Here is a 15,639-nt window from a genome sequence, read left to right on the forward strand (position 1 = left end):
CATTTTCCAAATTGTTTCAATTTCTCGTGCAGTAATAACTACTAAATATTTTCGACCAATAAGTGAAAAGCTGAATGAGATCCTATTGAATCGCATTAGCTATTAAAGGGTAACCGAATGTTACCCTGGATTTGATCCTTATTTCTTTGTTCCAAATTTGTGGTTTATAAGCTAACAACGTTTTTGCTGCTGTTTTACTGTGACCTGAAATAATCCCACCACCACTATTTATATGTATTTAAAACCTGAATGGGGTTGTAATCAGATTAGGTACTGAGGCATCAGACGATGTGATGCATATTTCATTAACAAAGCAAAAAAGGCAGCAAGAGCTTTTGGAGTTTAATGAGAGGAATTAAACAGATTTCAAGCTGCAGATAAGTTATATTTCTTTTTGCTGGTTAGAGCTTGTTGACACAGAGAGAGGTTTGCAAGGAGAAACCCACACAGTGATGAACATCCCTAATGAGGTTCTCAAGCCAATGTATTCAAGAGCAGTGGTGTGCTCATGTTTCTAAGCAAGATGCTGCACTCCTACATACAAAATTTGTTTGAAAGTGTGCTTTCTGGTGTTCCTTGTCTTATTTTTAACAAGTAGGAACGCAATATCTATGAGAACGAATAAGGAAAATCATGGGAACAATTTCATAGTTGCCCACTGATCATGATAAGCAGTAATGAAACTGATTGAGTTGTACTTTCAGCATTGATTTTCTCTCCAGTAACACGGTGTACATAGTCATCTCCAGTCATATTTAAGCCTCCCCACGACAATCATTGATGGATGTTGGAGCAAATAAGAAGTGTCTCTATTTCAAGTGTATTGCAGTGCAGCCACAAGGGACCTGCTTTTTCCATCTTCTCTCTATAGCTCCATTAATCAATTTTCCAACAAACACAGGGCTTGTCTTCCAATAGCCTTGATGATTGACTACTTTTCCCTTCCTTTCAGTTCTCTTTATCTTCTGTCCTCCTTTCAGCACCCCCTCACTCTTATTTCTTTTAAGCAATAGAACTTCTAAAGAAAATAGATACTGCGTTTTACCATTTATTTTGGATGATCCAATATGGACTTCAATATTGTCCTTGTGTTCATAATATTGTTGGACTAACACAAAAGTGTTAAACGCTATCCTGTACTTCAAGAACGAGTCTTTGGTTTATAACACCTGTAAATTAATGCACATCATACTTTCACAAGTATGGGGCGGCAGTGGCTCAGCGGTAGAGCAGATGTCTTGAAGACGGATCGCCCAGCAGGAATCGGTGGATCGATTCCCGCTCCCGCCAGAACATCTCCGGAATGTGAGGTGCCGGTGGGAGGCGTCAGCTGACCTCCCAACCACTGCCGAGGCGCCCCTGAGCAAGGCGCCGTCCCCCCCACGAGCTGCTCTATTGGGGTGCACGCCAGGAAGCTGCTGCCCGTCACTCTGCCTCCCGATGTACAGCTTGATGTTGTGTATTGTGTGTAGTAACTGCATGCTTACAGGCCCCCTCGTGAGCTGTGGTTGTTTCAGGGGCCTGTACATACTGTGAAAAACTAACACAAAAAATGTAACGAAATGTACACCTGAGTGACGAATGTAATTTCCCCGAGGGGATCAATAAAGTATATCTTCTTCTTCTACAATGAACCTGCCTGTTTTGACAATACCATTTTTAAAAATAGTTGCTATGAAATTGGACTAAATGTCTTTGGGGGTCTCAGAGAACACATGCTACAGTCAATGCCTTCATCAATATCGTGTTTAAGAACATGACACAGAATCCACATTCTCACTGTGACCAATCTCAGAATCAACTCAGATCTTCTTTGCATCATGATTCAATCCTTCAGGAAATTTCATCAAAAAACTGTTCTTGAGATTTGTAGCAGAGAATTAGACAATGGGTGATAATGAACAATGTGAACAATGTCCACTAACCTTCAAGGCAAAAAAGACAATAGAAAAAAAGATTGTAATACATGGTGTTCTACACAATAATCCCCATAAACTGATACACAAGCTCATCAATTATTGATTCACCTCTTCAGCAGGTTTATGGTTTCTTCCTCAGGGCCGCTTATCCATACCTCCCTATAACTCTTACCAAAGCCGTCGACTCTGTGAGGAATATTAACTTTAATTTTTTCCATTAATCTGATTTATCATGCACTCTTTGCACAACAAACCTGCTGCCACTGTTTAGTTATTGATTTTGTTTATTTAACGCACACATCCCATTTAAGCACTTGTCTGGTTTTATCGTCTTCTTGTCTCTTTTTTTGTTATTTAATGTAATGTAATGTTGAATCTATATATTCTTATGTGTGTCTACTTCTGCGGTGGCAATTAAGTGTGTCATAAAATGTATGTAATTTGTGAGGTAGTGGTAGCTGGGTGTGTGTGTGTGTGTGTAGGTGTGTATAGGTGTGTGTGTGTGTGTGTGCTTGTGTCATTTCATAGCTTGAAATGTTATTTTTAATATGAGATTAACCCGTATTCATACCCGTTGCTCCTGTACCAACAATGTTTGTACCTCTCCAGTGCAGAAAAACTCACGGGGATCACAAACCCAGTCCCACTGCACAAAAATCCAGCTATTAAACAGTGATTAAATCTCTGGTTGAGAATAATTCACATGTTGAAAATGAAGGTCAGAAAGTACGCTGCTGTGTTATCTTCACTATACAAGAGAGACACGTCAAGTCCATCCTGTTCCACAATGAGCCGAGATCTGAAATCATGCAATTTGTTAGACAATGACAGATTTTCTTGTTTGCAGTACACTGTACTTTTCTCTTCACAGAGATACTTGAAAATGTAGTCAAAACATTATATTTCAATAAACTATGGAGCATCTGAAATCATGTATGCCTATGCAGTATTCTCTTCGATTAGAAATGTTCTGAGTTCTTTTATAATTCATGACATCGGCCCCAACCCCTCACATGAGATAGATATTGAGTTGTGAATACATAAGTTTCTTTAAAAAACTTTAAAATAAATTAAAAAATGTCAGAAGTATCAGAATCATTTTTATACTAAAAGCAGTACCTCCTTGGGAATCTGATCTGCTGATGAATCCAGATGAGTTTTCAATGGTCTAATATGTCATTTTGTTAGTTAGTGGTATTAAATAAGGGTTTTGGATTTTGCACACACTGGCACTCAAAAATCATTATTAATGTCACGTGAAAGACTTAAAAATCTTTGGAAATGATATACTAATTATAAATTAATCCATCTGATACCATTTTTAAACAATTTATATAGTGAAAAGCCCAATTAGTTTAAAACCAAATCCCAATTAATAGACACCATCCTCAGCGTTGCTTGGAGTTGTTTCATGATACAGTGCGACCTCGTTATTCGTGGTTAATGCGTTCCAGGAACCACACGAGAATAACGAATTCTGCGATGTAGTGACAAACTATTTATCTTATTATTTGCAGTAATTTAAATGTTTATGAACCCTCTCCATACCGAAATTAAACCACCTTCTATCTGTATTACCTTTTCCCACACTCTTATCGACTGTTTAAAGCACTTCTGTGTCTCATGGAAGTGTGCTCAGATCTGAGACTCAGGGAACATAGTGCACACCCGGATGCTGTTAGCCAATAGAATGTGCGTACGGTATCACGTGACTACCTAGTAAAAATCTGCGATGAGGTGAAGTCGCACCTGTTGATGCGCGAATGCGCGAGGGATTACACGTAAAACTTTAACCATAGCTGTACTGAAATGATTTTCATTGTGTTATACTCTGGCCTTTTTGTGTCCTTATAAAAATAACAAATAAAAATGCCTGAATCTTAACCATTCTCAACAAATTTCGCCATTTCTTTTAAAGTTGTCAAGTTGTTGATTTGTATTTGTTTTGTATTTTGCAAAAGTAGTACAGAAAACTAATGAATTCTTTAACTGGCAGCAAGGTCTTCTCTGTGGATGTGCATCTGAAGAGAACACTATCACAGTCAAAATACTCAACACATAACGCTAACCAGTCTCAGGGATGCTGCACTGCACACCATCAAGACATCTACAGTATAAACCAATGTGTAATATGTGTGAGGGTAGCGAGTGCAGGTATGACATATATTTTGGGAGAAACTCATTAATTTCAAAGGCCAAACTTTCTAAGATTACTCTGAAGCTTGGTCTCTCTTATGGTGTAATATATGTTAGCGTTGTAGCATAACATGCCAACAGATGGGGTTTGAGTCCATACGTGGATTCAAACCCCATCTGTGAGGAAAGACATGCAAAGAAAGGCAAAATGAGAAATTAAAAATGCTTGCCCTAAAGCAGCAAGCATTGCTCGAGAGAGAGAATGTGCATTAATTAATGTGGAAGCCAATTACCTCTGCACATTAAACTGTTAAAGAATATTTGCCTTTCCTCTGAGAGGAGGGGAAAAATCTTTATCATCAAGAGAAAGTCTTCAGTGGATTTTTTTTGGAGAGAAATACGTGTTTGCAGAGTGCATCATGCATTTAAAAATACATTGCTTATCAAATTAGCAGTTTTTTTTTCTCTCCTTAGTCTTGGCTAATTGTATACTGTATATTTTAAATTTTGCTCCAATTAAATGAAACTCAAACAAAACTTCAGGCAGGTACATTATCCCTTCATTTTGGGCACTGTATATTTCTCATAATATGCTGCTGTTAGGAACCTTCCCACACACTAATCTTAGTTTGCTGCTGGCATTTTCCAGGGCTGATACATCAGCATATTTCATCAGCGGGTGTGTGTTGTGATCCAACAGCATCACAACACACCTTGGTTTAGCATTTTGTTTATAGTTTTTTAAATATGACTCTGTTTCTCCGATTCATTTATGCTGCTCTTATGACCCCCCCCCCCAAACTAGTCCATTTCATCAGTCTCAGCAGACTCATCCGCCACCACCACCAGTAGTGAATGCACTCCAGTGTAAATACTTCTTGATCAGTCTATATTTATACTGCAGGTCTTGATCTATAGTTCTGATTTGTTTTTTTGAGGGTTAGATTTCTACTTTTAAAAGTGACTCATTAACAACCTCTGTATTTACATTGGTTGATCCTCAGTACAACATCGCACAAACGTATGTGTGTTTTATCTTGACATAATTCACTTGTCACACTGCACATATTAACAAGACCCAGGCAATTACTGATTGATAATCTAGATTAGAATCCAGAACCTTCTGGCTGAACACTGCACAAGGGTGCCACTCAGTCCATTGAGGCAGAGCTGGGTATGTGAAGCTAAGCCGTAACTGTCTCGTCCTCAGCTGTTTTTCTGAGTCTGGGTCATGGATTAGCTCTAGAGTCTATCCCGGCTGACATCAAGTAGGAGGTAGGATAGACCCTGGAAAATTCACCAGTTTTTCACAGGGCCTCAACAGATGGTAGCGCTGTGTGCAGATTACTTTCTCTCTCTTCAATTTCTTCTATTTCATCTAAACTTGATCCACTTTTTCATATTGTCTGGTTACTACTAAATCTGGGGTAAGAGTGAGTAATGTCCAACCAAACCATTCACATATAAAATGCAACTTCAGATTTTATTGATCTTTCGATCCTTTTGTTAAAGTTAATCTAGACCTTTCACAGATTCTTTCAGCCATCCTGAACAATGAAAGATGTTTAAGTATAAAATATTACATTTATGGTATATACTGTATACAGGTAGTCTTCAACTCATGAACATTCGACTTACAAACATTCGGAGATATGAACAATCATGCGCTACCATATCTGACCGTTGTCCTGTAGTTCCGCTTTCTGCCGCAACCTCTACTGAGCAAGCACGATCGCGTTTTCGCACCTTCAACACGCGTTTCCCCCATGTGCTTTTATTCTGATTCATTGTAGAGTAAGGTGATATTATGGGCTTTTAGTGGTTTTCTAGTGATTTTACAGTCCCAATATTTGTGGCAGACAGATGTAAATTAGACTGAAAAGATGTAAACCTGATTTTTAATTTTCAGTGTATTGTTTTTTTGAAAAATGTTTAATCAAGAATTACTTAACTCAAAATGACCTGTTCTGGTATTTTATTTTAATATTAGTTGTTTTTATGTCCTGTAATTGTTTCTGATAAGTCTTAGGGAATACTACTACTTCTGTATTTAGAGTAGTAATGGAAATGAACTCAAATGGCAACTACAGATTGAAATTTAATAAATAACGACTTATGAACAACTTCCAGAAACCAATAGTATTTGTATATTGAGGACTACGTGTATTGTACAATAAAAATAAATTTGTTTTCTTCTCAAGCTAAATCAATAACATTGTGCACATTGCTCAAACAGTGAAGAGTCACACATCTACTACCTTCTCTCCATGGGGACAGTATGAAATAATAAGAGAGTCATGTATGAATACTTACTTAACTCTGAATTTATTCATGATGGTCCCCGGGAAATGCCTGTGAATAAATCACTTCTTTCTCAGGAACCTCTGGCCCTGTCCCCCTTCATTTCTCCAGTTTTCTCCCAGAGCATGTGGAGCTCACAGAAAAAGAGAGGGTTCGAAAGAAAACAGAATGAGAAAATGAGAACTTATTGCCCTCGGAGGTGGAATTAGTTGTCACACCAAAAAGTAGAGCGTATTTGCTCTGTAGCAAATAGCAGATAGATGTCAGGTAACCTCTATCAGTTGGAGACACATTTAATGTAGATGTAGGGCTTCCTGCGAGGAGGTAAAGAACAGGACTCACCTCTTTTTCACTCAGTGTTACATCATTTGTTTAGAGGGAAACAAGTACTTCAGGAATTACGCCTGAGAAAAAGCTTTGATGAGAACATTGACGACCCTTTTGCTTTTGTAGAATTAGTTTAGCATAGCACATAAGCTACAAACATATTGGAAACAGGTAGCCTGGCCATGTTCAAATATAACCAAATCCACATGAAGCAACCTTTAAATCTCTGCAATATACATTTGTTTTATCTGAACTAAAATGGTTGTTTCTTGCAGTTCCCCTCCAAGAAACATCAGCCCATAACCTCAAAAAATAGTATTTTACCAACTGTTTCTTAATTGTCTTGTTCTTGCTTAGAAAATATTTCAGTAATATAATGTTTTTCCTTTATTAGTGCTACCTTTATCGGTTAGTTAGTATAATAATAGCAGATTGCAATAAAAATTAACTCTCATAGTTGCTCTTGTACGGTACAGCTCATTTAACTATTTCATCAGTAAAACATATTTAGTTGCATCCCACCTCTGATTCCTGAGTATTTCCCATGGCTACTAAATTTTTCTGAAAAGGGTATGAAATCCCAAAGAGAACAAGGACCCTTTTAAAGATTAAAAACCTTTAAGTTATTCCAGAAGTGGAGGAGCAGGGTTCGGAGGTGACTGGCTGACTTATTTCAGTGGTTTTTCCTCAAGCCATATGCTTAAGTACCACCATTCACCAATTATGAGGAATAAGATTGCAACAGTAACTCTGTGAGAGGCTATGTGTGTGATGGTCTCATGTAGACTGGTCCACATCGGACTCTTTTAGTTCACAGGAGGACACAATTACAGATGGATGAAGGGATCAATAATTTTTTTTTTTCAGGATAATGACAGCAAATAATCAGTGGTATCAGTGGTGCGTCAACATGCTGAGGTACTCATTATTACTCTGATATTCTAATTCCCAGTGACTTTTCCATTTACATGTTTCAAATCCCCACTGTTCTCTTTCTTAGTGAGGCCCATTTGAATATCAGTCACAGTTAGAATTTAGGAACAGTAACCTAAAAACAAAGTAAATGCACATGTTAGGATGAAAAAATGAGGTAAAGTATGTGCTCGTGTCAATAATCCATTTATGGAAATATTCATTTATTTGCTCAAACTCCATTGGCTTTCTTACACTTGTAGGCCTAGATATCAAGCTACATGCTCACTTAGGTTTTCTTTTCTGCTTTTGTTTTCCAACTTACTCTTCAGGTCTTCTACATCATCCATCTGATTTTTTTAAAAGTATTTTGTCATAATATCAATGAATTCCTCCCTCCATGTTGCCTATGTGTTCTATATGGATTTCCTCTGAGACAGTGATACTCAACTCTAACAAGCACAAAGGCAGAAAGAGCATGTCAGCCTGCTGTTCCCTGTAGGCCATCAGGCCTGAGGTCAGAAACAAAGAAAACATCACAGTCTGTGCAGCTTTGGAAAAGACAAGGAGTAGCACAATGCAAGCACATAACCAGATCCAGTAATCGAATCAAACAACTGAGATGGTCCCTACTTGTCAGACACGTACGTTAGATGGATGGAGCTGTTAACTAAATCCCACATAAGAACAGTAGTTGTACAATAACTGATGGCATTTCGTACAGTATGTCAAGCTTTAGAAGTGGTGTACATATAAATGTATGTCTCGTTTTTAGGATTCAGACTCTAAGAAAAATAAAAGAATGCTATTTACAGTCAGTGTGATTCTTCTGAAGCATTTTTAGAGGTTCACAAAATATTGGTCACGTCTTAAACTAGAGTAGAAAAAGGGAAAGCTATTTTTCTTGACTGGTTCATGTATTTTCAATGACATATGACTTGAACTGACAGGGGATATTTGATCCGATCAAGATGGAGGACAGGGAGGGGATGTGGATGGAAGCTTCAAGCTAAATGGCAGAGTCACTTTTTTAGACTATGTGGATGGTATAATATTCTTTATTTATTGTTAGTTACAGTCACTTCTCAAGGATTCATTGCTCTTCGAGGTTAAAAATGCTGACTAGCACCAGCTACACACACAGTGAAAACTAGATGCAACCCTCGGAAGTTCGGAGAGTCAACAACTCATTCCTGATAAAGCTTTCCACAAATAACCAACAGTGGCAGCAGCAATAGCAGCACCCTGGCAGGAATGATTCTCATCCTGAAACCTGTCTGTCATACAAGTCCTGGTGGAGACGTGGCCTCAAACGGCATTTGCTTTGAGTGCAATTTCAAACTAAACTTTGGGTCATTCCCGTCCACGCTTCATTCACAAGAACTTTCGATGATTGTTTTCCTTTTTTGTTCAATTTCCTTTTCAAAAACACATAAAGACAGAAAATGAGGAAAGAGAAAAGTGTGTGTGCTTGTGTGCGCGTGTGTGTGTGTGTGTGTGTGTGTGTGTGTGTGTGTGTGTGTGTGTGTGTGTGTGTGTGTGTGTGTGTGTGTGTGTGTGTGTGTGTAAAGCAGAGAGAGAGGTAAGGGCAGTGAGGTGCTCAGGGCATCAGAGGAGACTTGACTCATCAGCCTTGAGGGAAGGATTGCAGGGAGGGCCATGAATAGAGCTATTGTTAACCAGGGAGATGATGACAGATGCAGGTAATCACGCTGTCTTGTAGAGTTTTCTTTCATCCTCGGTGTTCCTCTCCTCTCCTCTTGTCAGCCCTGTGAACGTTGACTGTAAATATGCAGGAGTAGCTATGGTGGATAGTTTCGAACCTGACCTGAACCATTTCAGCAAGAAAAAAAAATATTTAGTTTTTTCTCGACTGTGAAAATTGGGGAAATTCTCTCTGATATCTTCATTATTTGCTGTTGAATTAATCTTAAATAATATACAGTACATCATTCTGTGTTAAGAGTTTATGTCCTGTTCGCCAGCTATTATCATCAGAGAAATGTTCCATTTAAAGCTCCAATCCAATGATGTAAGAGAAGAAGAAAAGATTTGCACTGTTAAATTTGTTTTCACTCATAGCCTGGAGCAATAGATGTGAGGTACGTTGGTTCGACAGTGTCGTCTCATCATTTTTGCCCTGAAGGTTAAACATTGATGGCTGTTACAAAATTTTAGTGCATGGATTAATTTAATTTATTTATGATATGGGAATACTGCTGGTCATAAATCCACATCAAATTTAAGTCAGCGTGGACGTTGACAGCAAGCTGATTGTTTTTGACATCTTTTTATATCAACCAAACTGAAGAGTACAAAATACAACTATATTTATGGTATTTCAGATAATTGCTTTCTCCCATCATCAGATACTGTCGCCTGGTATGACGCTCCTTTGAGACAATCCACCCCTTTAATGTTTGTGTTCAATATATTTCTCTTTGACATCACCTTTTCCATGTGTAGTTAACATAAAAATACACTTTGGTCAAGAAAGTACAAGCACTTCGTTAAGCTGGATGGGATGCAAACATGAAAACCATATTTCATCATGTTCAAACAACAGTGAGAGATATGCTTTGACCAGCATTTGCATTTTTTTTCTCTGAATGTCTATACTCTGCTTAACATTTTTCAAGATAGTACCAAGAATTATGACACAGTATTCAGGTGGTGGCAGAAATCAGTACTTTGTATTGTATTATTTATCATATTCTTCACTGAATGATTTAAAAGAATGCTCAAAATCAAAAAATAAAAGTGTTCAAAAGGGTTCATGTGCATTTATTATATTCGTATCTCATGGGATGAAGTGGGTAGATGGACGACGGCATGCTGTGACCGTTAGTTAAAAGCTGTTTTATGTTTAGAAAATGTTGGGCATGCTGCTGACACGAATCCTTAAAATTATGACAAGTTTCCAGATAAAAACATTTTTGTCCCATACACTTCAAGTACTTGAGGTATTACCATGAAACGTGAGTAGAAGCATTGTTCACCATTTTTCCAATGACAGAATCACTAAATTTTGGAGCCCTTGAAAAAGGAACGGAGGTATCCATGATTTTTGTCTAGGACATCCCCTCAAATGACTCATCCGTCATGAATGTTGAGTTTTGGTGAAGGCGTGAACTCTCTGAATGCTTTCTAGTTCAATTTACAAGATGAGTTTGGTTTACAGTCTCCTTTGGTTTATTGGGTGGATGATGCGAAGAGGATGTTCTAGTGCTCTTGTGATGAAACCTATTTATTTGAGCTGTATGATGAGAGACGAGTACAGAGACAAGCCTGATGAGCTGAGAGAAAAACAAATTCAGATCATTAATTACGACAGCTGATTGTGGTCTGCAGTGAACACATCTCAAATTGGTTTCCTGTCTCAGACATTCTCATCAGCACCACTCCCTTACTCTTGACTGTTTTTCTGTGTGTGACGCTATTGGTCTTTTCTCCCTCTATTGCTTTTGTATGCAACTTGATTTTAAAATCAGAAGTGAACGTTGACTAACTTCTCTTTTTCCTCCAAGAGAATAGGAAAACTACTTGAACCCAAAATACAACAAATTGCTGTCAATAATTTCACTTGTTTGGCAGAGCTTTGGATTAGAGATATTGAACTACATAGTTGGTATTTACAGGAAAATTGCTGATAGCTTTTGACCACACACAAAGCCAGCAGTGGAGCATGATGTAAATGGGATTAAACACAGACCGTTAAAAGACAGGGTGAAATAAAGGCTTAAATGCATTTCGACAGTTAATCAAGCAAAATTACATCTGACTTACTGAAAAATACTTTCTTCTGAACACAGAATCTGGTCCCAAGCATGTTTGTCACTGCATCCTCTGAGTTGAAGCACAACAGAAAATTATTATTATTTGGTGTTCAGAGGAACAAGTGCAATCTTAACACACGCCAGTGGGACATGGAAAAGAGGATGAAACTGTCTGTAATACAAATACAAAATAAGCTGGAGGATTGAGCATCAATATTTGGTTGACCTTGAGGAACAATAACATTAGCTCCAGTTATCACAAGCCCCAGACAGTTTAATGGGCCATAATGAAACTCAGGGAACCCATTTCCCAGAGCTATCCGTGATTACACTCAGATAGCAAACTGTGGCAGCAACATGCTTTATAAATGATTGAATCACACAGGTTGCAGATCATTTTAGATGTCACAAGACAGTTGCTTGCTCACTCATATTTTCAATATGATCCTGGTCCTTGTTTTGATGCAGTGACTTGTCACAATATGATAGAAAATTATATGGTTACAGGTATTTAACCTGAATGTTGCAAATTTGGTAAAAAATGTGACAACTTATTTGGAGTGAACACAATGTGTGATTCTGCACCCATCACTTCACCATGACTGCTTACCGCCATGTTTTTTTACCACCTGTGCCCAGGGGTGAGAATTGAACCAACACCTAATTTTGGGAGGGTAATTTTGATTACCATGTCTTGTCTACCCTAAAATGCTGATTTGCAAGTACTGTAGGTATTAATTATACTTTTGTCAAATGCCTCCATGACTTTGTGCCAGCCAGCATCTTTTAGAGGGGTGGCAGTAGCTCAGTCCACAAGAACTTGGCTTGGGGACCAGAGGGTGGCTGGTTGAAGTCCAAACTGGAGTGTGAGCTGGTAGTAGGAGAGGTGTCAGTGCACCTTCTGAGCACTGCCAAGGTGCCCCTGAGCAAGGCACTGAAGCACACAAGCTGCTCCTCCTACATGGCTGCACCTCACTCCATCATTTCTCTCCCTAATTGCTTGCTTATAGGCCCTTTGTGTTTCTGTGTGTGTGTTTCTGTGTGTGTGTGTGTGTGTGTGTGTGTGTGTGTGTGTGTGTGTGTGTGTGTGTGTGTGTGTGTGTGTGTGTGTGTGTGTGTGTGTGTGTGTGTGTGTGCATATGCCTGTATGTGTGTGTATATAGAGAGTGAGCTCCTTTTTTAGTTCCCACTGGGACACTAATAAAGGAGCTTTCTTCTTCTTTAGTGATGCTTCAACACTTTATGTGATGCATGCATGGAGGAGCTTGGGACTTTTGCTGGCATATGAATCGTTTACTTGTTATGAACGCATGAACTCTAAGAGGCAGAAAAAGAAGAACCCTAAAAACCTACAGTAATGATCTTTTACTACATCCATTTATCTGTCTATTGTATTTAGATTTCAACACAATGCATCACCATCTTCATCTGTGATTATGGGATGTTATATAATTACAATAGCCCACTTAACTACTACTCAATTAAGTAAAGGGTGACTGCTAACGATAAGCTTCCAAGCTCCCTTTAGTAATCTTATACGGTAGACAAGGCAGAAAATAGGATTTTCTTCATTTTTGATATTGATGTATCTCTATAAAGCAGATAAGTAAAAAGTTTGGAGCTAATAAACTTTAAAAGTATATATTTTTTCGAATTACTTTTAGCCTGTGTTTTACAAATCATATATAGGAGTATAAAGTGTACATATAGGTGCACTCCCATCATCCATACTTAACGAAAATGACTTTGCTTTAGCATTTACCCTCCTGTGCAGAGTTGCATTCACAGGTACTGCATTCTCATATTGCATTTGACATTTGAAATGATGGACGCAGCTGCAGAGGAAAAAAACATAAGAGAAAAAAGATATTCAGTATCACCGGTGCATACAGTAATTCACATACATAGACGCCTAAAATGGTTCCCTAAATGGCTAGAACTGAGGAATCTAATAATAGAGTCATGGAAAACTGCTATCACTTATACAGTATATTATATGTTTTTGTAATTATTATATGTCGAACTGACTTACTGACAAAAGTGCCAGAATAAACACTGAAAATTTTAAAATACTAATTATCATGGACACCAATCATTAAACATCATGGGAGTCTTTCATAAAGACAGTGTTTGGTGGGAAATGTTGACTTGGTTGCCTCTTCCCCAATTAGTTTGCACAGCAAAGCCTTCCTCCACTGAGCTCCTGACATTCTGCTGACTTGTGAAATATCAGGCGATGCAAGTCACATCCTCTACATCAGAAAGGAAATGGAATGTTTCCACGCCAGGTGTAAGAAAAAGAAAGACACAACAGCAGCACGGTGGAATCGAACATTTGTTTTTACATTTACTGTTGACCATGAGCTTTCCTGCAGCTTTCCACACAATGCAATGCTTCATTTCCCAGTGAAACATTCGGTGCTTTATACTATAATCATGGAAAATAAATGAACGAGGTCTTTAATGACACTTAACAGTTAAATGTTTGCCATGTGATTAGCAGCTCAAGTCTTGCTGGTGCTCAGTAATTGCGAGAACATGTCACAAGATAATGATTGATGCAAATCCATGACTTTTAGATGCACTTATCTCACATTTTATTTAAATTCAAGTGCTGTTAATGGCTCAGAATCAATTATCATTGTCAGTCAGCCATAATGGGGTGATTATAATCTGCGCCCTCTCTGTGGCCCACTAACAAGATAACTGAGCTGCACTTGACTGCTGACAGAAATCATACTTAACAACTTATTAAGAATTCATGTAAATAATAATGTGTTTTTTTGCTTGGGGAACACTTTGCACTTTGTAATTCTAGTATTGAGGAAAGCTAAAAATGGAAAAGAACAGATCCTATCAACTCAGAGTCTACCTTGGGACAGATAATTTAATCACTGTTCTGTGCACCTACTTGGATTTGGTGCGGCGGTGTTGTTATCTTTTAAACTACAGTCCTTATTTCAGCTTTGAATTGTGTATGAATGGGTGTTTAACTCAGAGGTTTATGATGAAAATGATCCCTTAAAACTTCAAGTGGATAAAACACTCCGGAAGCAGATTTATCTGACTTTAACATATCATTAAGAAGTCAATGCTGATTTCACAGTATAATTGCTGTAAAATAAAGACACCATAGGTGCTTCAATTTGTTCCTTATAAAGCAATTCTTCATCAGTACATCCTCTGTTTCTTTGCTGCTGACTACTGCATTTTTGAAAACGTTGACTGCTTGGTGCATTATGTCTGTCTCCACTTCACCACTATAGTGGAAGGAGATCCAGTTAGCCTTTATAATGGCAGGTCAGTGATTATGTCTGCATGTTCTGAGAAACAATTTTAAGTAGAGTAACTGCAACTTGTCAATTATCTTGCTTGAACTGCTGATGGATGATGTGCATTCCCCCCCCACCCATGCATCAGTTATGCATTATAATACCAACATTCAATGGTGTAAGGTTTCTTCTTATAAAGTGCATCAAATTTTTTAAAAATAATTTATGACCCAATTAAAGTTGTGTTGATATTAATTTTTTTTAATTAACAGGTGCAAACAACAAGTTCCTGAAGTTTTCTTCTTATCCTTGATGGAAATGAGTCAACCTAATGAACTGAGAAAAGGATAGAGATTTTTTGTATAGATAAGAACCCTGCTGCACTGCACTCTTCATCCTTCTGCTTTCTGTGTGTGTGTGTGTGTGTGTGTGTGTGTGTGTGTGGGGAGGGCATTGTGTCCCAGGACCTCAAGTTAGTGAAAAAGCACAACAAAGGTAAATCCTGTGGCACACAAACAAGTTAAGATAGTACGCTTCCACACCTCCATCATTGAGGCCAACCTCACCTCCTCCATCACCATCTGACATCCTGCTTCTGCTGCAAAGGACAAAGGGAAGACTTCTTTTCTTGCTTCGGAAGGTGAGTGGCTGCAATCTGTAATCCCTCAAGGGCCTGTACACCTCTATAACTCTGTAACAAGCTGCTCAGATTACTTCCAATCCCTCTCGGTGGACACAAAGTTTTTGAGGCCATCCCCTCTGGTTGCAATCCGGTGTAAATTTGGTGTGTGTGTGTGTGTGTGTGTGTGTGTGTGTATATATGTGTAACATATATACAGTATATGTACCACTACAGCATATATATATATATATATATATATACACACACACATATATATATATATATATATATATATATATATATATATATATATATATATATATATATATATATTTATGCTGTAGTGGTAGCGCTGTCGCCTCACTTTGAGAATG

The sequence above is a fragment of the Antennarius striatus genome, chromosome 17 (genome assembly GCF_040054535.1).
Source record: "Antennarius striatus isolate MH-2024 chromosome 17, ASM4005453v1, whole genome shotgun sequence".
NCBI lineage: Eukaryota > Metazoa > Chordata > Actinopteri > Lophiiformes > Antennariidae > Antennarius > Antennarius striatus.